The sequence below is a fragment of the Nymphaea colorata genome, unplaced genomic scaffold (assembly GCF_008831285.2).
Source record: "Nymphaea colorata isolate Beijing-Zhang1983 unplaced genomic scaffold, ASM883128v2 scaffold0408, whole genome shotgun sequence".
NCBI classification, from domain to species: domain Eukaryota; kingdom Viridiplantae; phylum Streptophyta; class Magnoliopsida; order Nymphaeales; family Nymphaeaceae; genus Nymphaea; species Nymphaea colorata.
The window spans coordinates 1-8,528 of NW_022204914.1; positions in this window are offsets into that span (position 1 = coordinate 1).

Genomic DNA, 8,528 nt, shown 5'->3' on the forward strand with positions numbered 1-8,528 from the left:
CAACCCCAACCCCAACCCCAACCCCAACCCCAACCCCAACCCCAACCCCAACCCCAACCCCAACCCCAACCCAACCCCAACCCCAACCCCACCCTGCATTTTATTAATAAATATAAATAAGAGAATAAAAGAAATGAAATGGCAATAATGAGTGACGGGGGATTGTGGTGCGGAAGTGGTGTGTTAAAAATTGTAGGTAAAGGTTTCGATCCCTTGCTCTCCAGACAAAGTCCGGTGTGTTTCCACTACACCAACCTACAATTCCTGCTTGTTTTGTCACAATACGCTTAAATGAGATCTTCGAACAGCCAATCATTATAATATACTATATTTACATTAAAAATAAGATGACTTTCCCGAAGTCATACGAAGCCTTTAATTATGACCATCTTCGCTATTCTAAGCTCTTTATAGACTATATTGAAAAATTGGATTGTTATTATCGCTACTATTCAAAAATGGATGATGGTGGGTTTCCAGTTAAAGGAATATTGAGGAACATTTTAAACTCATTTATGCATGGATTATAGAAATTAGAATATAATTTAAAAGAAAGATGATGAAAATCGTGCTTTTATCAGCCATTTTGCTGATTCTGGGCAGCGCTGCCACCTGCGAGCAAGGCTCAGTCCCCAACTTCGACGGCATCTGCATCGCTCCCCAATACATCGAGGGCTGCTACCAGTATCTCAACAACATCCAGTGCAAAACCTGCAACTACAGATACTAGCTCATGAGCAATGGCCTGTGCTCTCTCAACGCATCGCCCAACTACGACTGCTGCCTCAAGCGAGGATCCGACGGCCACTGTGCCACTGCCAGCCAGGACTTATCTCATCAATGGAAAATGCCAATATCCAACATAATCGGATGCCTCTAGAAGGACAAAGTGGGAGTGTGCACCAACTGCGCCTCAGATTACTACCTCTAGAATGGGCAGTGCACCAAAGCCATCAAGAACTGCTTGACATATACCGATGAAAGAAAGAATGTCTGTCGGGACTGTGCAGCTGACTATAGTCTCATCAACAATTTGTGTGTGAGGAATGCCATCCTCGGCTGCAAGACAGAGGACAACAACTCCTGCAAGTAGTGCTACAAGCCCTTCGCACTCGCTAACGGCAACTGCCAGATCAAGTATTGCAAGGTCTACGACGAGTACAAGTGCGTGGCTTGCGACTGTGGCTACTTCCTCACCAGGTGGAGAGTGCAGTCGCATGGAGATCGGATGCGTGCGCTACCGCCGCGAGGTTTGCATCGACTGCCTCCCCAGGTTCAGACTCAAAGGAAGCAAATGCGAAATCTAGGGATGCAAAAAGATGGACGGACTTTCCTGCTCCGAATGCGATACCAACTATGAGCTGGTGAAGGGAGGCTGCCTTATGAAGAACTGCCTTTACTGGAAGGACGGAGTTTGCGAGACCTGTAAGCCAGATTATCACTACAAGTAGGGAAAATGCATCTCCAAGGGCACATCTATTCAAACCAAATGATATTCCCAATCGCTATATTCCACAACCGTGCATAAAAGCATCATTTTGATAGAGATAAACAATCAATTGACGTTGCAGGCAAGATGGGTCAGAGTCTATATATTTTTAGCTTTATCTTCTTCAAATAGCTGCCTCCTCGTATGCAGACGATATTCCCTTTAATGTATAGCTGGGAACTGTTAGGCTCCACCCAGTATATTTCCACAGCTCCTACAGCCCCATTTCGCTGATCTTGTAAAGGTATAGGGTGTCATCTGCTTCGTAGAAGACAAAAAGAACGTCCTTGGCGAGGGTTATGGCTTTGATGGGTCTTGGCAGTTGGAATGCCCTTGTGGATATGATTATCTGGAGGATATGGAAATAATTTAAATGCTGCTATTTTGGATGATAATCAACTGTAGGTCAAGCCAGTTGTTGTCAACGATTGCTATTTTAGTCTTATCGCTTATTTGGCAGGAGAGCTTCTTTAAAAATAAAGGATTGGCCTAGATAGATTCGCCGATCCTGACAGTATAGAGTGATTATGTTGTGACGCATAATAGATAAGATTCGTTTGCACCACTGACCACCTTAGCATTCACTATCTATTCACCAAAATATATTATTGTACCAACGGATGCTCTTTTTGGTCAGAAGTAACTAATGCAAATACCAGTTTGTGCTTATACTAAAATACAAGATGAATTAAGTTTTTCAATATTTGAAGATGGACTTTCCTGCTTTCCCTAAGAAGGTCATGGATAGTGGCCGAGGTAATGTTGAATGTAGCTTAAATGTTGCTGGAGAGGGTCATTTATTCGCTTATTCTTACTCTGTTCATCATAATTTATGAAGCATTGCTATATAATACGAAAATCTCCTATTTTAGCCAAAACAGAATGAAAGGATGCGATGCTCTTCCTCTATAGGCAGAGCAATGCTCTATGTATTCTAGAAGGTGGACAGACCAATAGAGCTATCGTCAAGGACAGCTATGTATCGTTAATTGGTTTGTACATCTTTTATTTTGTAATAATTTTTGACATTAATGTGCTCCACGAACACTTGATAATAAAGCGAAAAGGGAAGATGCTATTCGTCCTCATTGCTGGCTGGCTCAGTGATAGTCCTGATCAGTTATAAACAGTCATTCCTGCATTCCCCAGCCTACATCGACTCACTTTCTTGCCTATCGATAAACTGCAGATATTCCACAAGTGATTTTACAATCTTGACGGCCAATTCAGCGCCAATGATGCTCTTCCAGTATGCTACTGAGCTGTTCTGGTAGGTTTAAAGACGACAGCTCCACTTCTTGCTCAGTATTTTATCGAACAGTTGATACATGTGCAAGTATTCAAACAGCCTATAATTGTAAACTACCTTTTGGCTGTCCTTCATAATCGGAAGAGTGTAAAGGTAAACATAGAGATTGGGATGGTTTTACTTTATCTATTTAAGACGGTGCCGATTTGTGCAGATTTCTCTGTGCAAGATTTAGGCAAACTGGATGGCAGTGTTGTAGTTGAGGTTGTAGTGGGCGCATTTTATCCTTATGTATGTCTTGAAAACCCAGTCGTATAGATAGAATTAGTTTTCCTTGCTGAATTCCTTGGAGCCTTCCCTTACGAGGATGTTGATCAGCTCATCCTCGCTGTGCCTGAAGCTATCCCGCTTCTATATTTCAGTGGAGATCATGCCGACGTCTTCAATCTCGCTGATCTTCCTCAGCCTGAAGATCATTACAGTCTTTATGCTTTTGGGTCGGTTGATGAGTGCCTCACAGAGCTAAACATGATCCACTACCAAAATGGCATTTTTCTTTTAGTTGGTGACTTGCAGTTTCAACCGCTTATCCATGACGACGTAGTCTTCAAAGGTGTGGTTGATCATAGAAATGTATTCGATTATTTGGTATCTGTTGGTGGATTTGACCCACTGCAGAAAGGTAAGCACGGGAAATGATATATGGTAGATGGCGAAACTGCAGTCTTGTTGATGTAGATGAAGAAAGGGTTTTGCTGCTATTTGGGGGATTAAAGCTGAGGCTAGTAGTTGTATTATATCGGAGAGTAGAGGTTCTTGGAGGGAATAAGGAAGTAATTGTAGTTTTCCTTCAAAAGAAGGCATGACAGTTATGGATAGTCATTTAAAATGAACCGACTGGGATAGATCGGTGGGAGGGTGACTTATTTGAAAGCTTAGTTGATGAGGTTGAGACGATACATGATAACTTCGTAGTAGTTGACCAGCTTCGTATTCCACCGGTAGTAAAGTATGAGGGACTTTATCATATGCAATTTTTGCTCATTCATCTCATACAGCAGCTGTTTCATCTCCAATAGGATGCTGGGATGCAGATCCTTCAAGCCTATCCTGATTTGTCCTTCCTTGTTGCTCAGAAGAAAGGATTGATTGAGTTACTTGTAGTTTGCTAATCCTAAAACATTATAAAAATCTGCTCTGAAAATGAATAGCTACCCATTACTATGCTGCTATAAGGATTGATTATTGACTACTGACAATTAGCTTTGCATTGAATCTACAGACAGAATGGCTGTTTGCTCGCTGAGTGACTTTACATTCAGATTGTCGTTTAAGATCAAAGAAGTTAACAGCAAATTGCCAATGCCTTTCACATGCTGGCCTCTATAGTATCCTCTTGTGAATATGCTTAGGATTTCTTCTCTTCCCAAGCGTAGCTAGTTGATTGTAGAGAAGCCCTCGATGTAAGGCCTCACATTGAAAAAAGCTTTCTTGTTTTAGTTTGACTTTATCTTGCAGAATTTCATCAGAGAAGACAGCTTGTCCTGCGGGACAGCAAAAGCTGATGGATTGATGATGAAGTAGAGGTAGTAGGCAAGTATTTTGATCTAAAATTACTACTAATTGGTAAAATCCTTTATCTTTGACGCTCGGGCAAGACACAAATGCATATCTGAGACGTTGTGGAAGATGTAGGCAGATGTTTATTTGGACTTTGTGTTGGGGACCCATGATTTGGGTGATATGTTGAAATAGGTAGTCTGCTGGAAGAGCGAGGAAAGAAAGCCAGAAATGGACAATCTCTTAAGGTCAAAGGGATTGATCTGCTTTAAAGTTATGTCTTTGTGGACTTTCAGCAGATTCCTTAGGTATTGGGAAGCAAAGGGAAATTTGGTGAGATATTACTTAAGAATAGCAGATTATTCATTGAATGCTGCTGCTTTATTCACATTTGATGCTATTTTGAATGCATTTTGCATTGCTTCCTCTTAGAAGGCTGTCACCACATTGGCAAAGCCTTCTTTTTTAAGTTCCTTCAGCTAGTTTGCATTTTTTTCAACAAATATGCACTCATCAGCAGCTACATCCTCTCCAAATATGCTAAAAACAGCCAGTCTCAGCTATTCCTTTTGCCTCAGCTGGGGGTATCCCTGCCCGTAGCAGATATCTCTTTCAAAAAGAGCAGCACGATTGAAGGGAAGTTACTTAAACTAATTTTTATCAATGCGAGTGTAGAGCACATTCTTCTCAAATTCTGGAGACAGCAATTGCAGAATGGGCTGGCTTACTTTCTTACTCTTTGCTGAAAGACAGACCAAAACTGGCGACTGCAGCTGCAAATCATGAGAATCTTCTAACATCTGCTGATCCTTTATCTATGCAATTTTATTTAGAAAATTTCTTAGTCTTATGCCATCCTTGATGACTTCGAATACAGTTGGGCTTTTTTAGCCAATTACTATGTGTTGGGCGGGATCGACAGTATCAGTATATGCGACTTCGATGGCTTAGAAGCTGAGGAATACAAAGACCATTATTATTAATAATATAAATAAGTTCGTATCCTTATTACCCAACAATTGGCCTTGTGATAATGACAGATGTGACATTTCTGTCTGATGAATTAGATATGTCTATATGATCAAAGCTCCTCATTGGTTATCGTTTTCTTCCTTTCACTGCTTACCTCGCTTGTGAGTAATGACTCGCACACCTTATCAACCGATTTGGAGATACTAACGTACCTCTTCTTCAGCTCTTCGCAGTAATAGTGAGTCACTTAATCTTCCTATTCAAGCAGCTCCATCTTTTCCACCAAGATAATGTTCTCGAGACGGGTTATCAATCCCCTGATGCATTTATTTAGTGATTTGAAGTTCTTCTCGTATTTGATCTTAAACAGAGCCTTCTGAAGGTCGTAAGTCAGCTTCAATGGCAGGTTTTGCTTCTCTACGTTATCGAAATTCTACCATTTTATGACTAAAGCGGAACCTATTCAATATATAGGAATTCCTGCTCGCCCAATCTTTATTTTTCTTCATTGACAAGCGCTATCTTTCGCAAGATAAAGTATTCCTTGATGATGCTGGTGAGAGTGTTGTGGATGGCATGCATGAACATGATCACGTAACTAAACACATATAAGATAGCAAGGGCTGTTGAGTATTTGTCTACGATCGCCATCGTTATCATGCAAATGGAGTCACCAGCCAGCATGGAGAAGAGAGTGGTGGAGCTGTCAGCAACAGAAGCGAAGAAACTGACCTTTGGGAATATGGTGACTCCTAGGAACGTGAATCCTAAGAAGAGAATGAAGAAAGAAGCGGAGAACTAAATAATGCTTAGGATGGACAGTTTGATGAGCTCGTACATGAGAGTTAGTTTCTAATACCTGCGGAGCGTCCTGAAGAGGGTGAGCCACGCAAAGAGGCAGCCCAGGCCTATCAACTGCTCATGTTCTCGTCCAAATAAGAGATAGAAATTTCCGATGATCTGTAAGGAGCAGGCCAGCATAGCAAATATCACATCAAACTACACCACCCGCATGTAATCCTTCCAGTGTAGCGTATTGATATCCAGGTTCCTCGATGTAACGTATGTTGAGATGTTATTATCGATTTCGTTTATTTCGTGGTGTTAAGTCCTCGAATATGCTTCCTCTTCTTTTGGCCATTCTGTTGGCATTTTCCTCTCTTTTTTGTGTCGAGGTAAGTATAGAACTCCTTAAATGTGCGCTTGACGTAGATGGCGTGGTAGTAGAAGGTGATGAGGCCAAAAGAGAATCACGAGATAAAATATCCTAGATATAGAAGCTCATTGGATTGTGGCCGGTCGTAATCACAGTGTTTGACAGCACGTTGTGAATACTAAAGTCATATCCTATCTTCATCTCGACCCTCAGCATAGTGGTAAATAATCTGTGGTTATATTTTAGTTTAATCCCTCATTTTTCAACTCCAAATCCTAAACAACAATCTCGAAAAAATGGGTTTTTAGTAAAAATATTTGCAAGTCGGTGATGTTGGAGAGGTCAAAGGGCTCCACTATTCCTTTGGTAATATCGATGATATATGTGGTCTAATTTTCATATCTTTGCACTTCTGCATGGTATTGAACCTGTAGCGAAATAGTGGCCTCACTGAAATTCAAATTGTTCCTGGTTTAAAATTGACTGTTGTTCATTTTAACCAGCATGTATTGCATGATCTTCTGAAGTTCGCCCACATCCCTGATATTGATGTAATAGGCCAGTCCATCAAAGATCTCAGGATAGAGGTCCTGGTCGGCGTAGAATGTGAGGAAGGAACGGACCATGCTGCTGTCGATGTATACCTTGGTGTTGGTGATCATAACCACTTCAAAAGTGCAGAAAATGATCAGGAGGATGTTCAGCAGGGAACGCTTAGAATACTGATAATCCACTTTTCGCCTATTGTTTTTGAGGCCCTTCAGCCCGACCCCATGCATTTCGTGGTCTGACTTTGGTTGGTGAATATTCTCCCCGTTTGCAAGCAGGTTATCTAACATTCAATAATAGATAATAAAATCAAAGCTTATTGGAAAATATTAACATAATTACTTTGACCTATCACGTGCCCTGCATTATGGCTAAAATTGAAGTTGAGAACAGATGACATGTTATCAGTGATAAAATAAGATTGAATTATATGGTGATGGATGAGATCACTGCTCGATGTCGAAATTGGTGACGGTTAAGTTTCCGCTGAGGTCACGGTACACGAAAATCACCACTTTTTTTCCACTCTGAGTGATGTAGTGGAACCTGAACATCATGCCCGCCACCACCTGCTGGTGGACTTCCACTGGCTCTCCAACAATCGGGTCGGTGTAGCGGCTGGCGTATTCATTCTTGGCGAATGCGTTGAGGTTAGCCAATTCGTCGGCTTCATCTTGACTCATCGATGCAACTGGCTGCACTTCTGAGAAGCCTCCAACCTATATCGTAAAACCCGTACAATTCGTTGGCTGTTGCCGTCTTGCTTTCCTGCATCTGCCTGTGAGAGGACTAAAACTGCGAGTATAAGACAGAACAAAACTCTCTTCATGGTAACTTATGATTATAGATTTGAATAAACCAATGGTGATAAATAGAAAGAGGAGTATAGTAAGCTATTTTATAGTATAGATGCTTGGGAATTGATCAATTGGCTGATTTGGTCTGCTGATAATACTTGAATTCCTGCATCATCATCTCTTGGATCTGAGGAATCTCAATACCCTCCAGCTACATGTTGATCGGCTATCCCTTTACTCCATATTCTCAGCGTAGTCCTGCCGAATATCGTCGAAAAAGGCATGGCTGAGGCCTATTTTGTCGTCATGCGCCTGTTTGGGATTGAATTATAGGAATGAAGAAGGAAATCTTCAGCTAGGGAGTGATGACTTAAAGAGGTATTTGAATGGCTTCCGTTGGATCACTCCGAAGGATCGGATGTAGTTCTTTGCCGCTAGTCGCTGATAAAATCGATATCTTCAGGAGTTCCGATGATGCTGAAATCACTGATCTATTTTAAGGCATTTTTACAGTTGGTCGTGAACGGAGTGCGGGAAATCGTTAATCTTTTGGTAGTTCATATCTGAAGTTTTCGGTGGGGAAAGCGGATAGCAAGCCTTACCTGGGAATAGAGGCTTTCTTTCAGTAAAATTTTAAGTCATGGTCATAAGCTCGCCGAGGATGCAGCCAACCGACCAAATGTCAATAGCGTTGCTGTATTTCCTTTCGAGGATAATGAGTTCGGGTGCTCTATACCACCTGGTGGAGACGTGTGC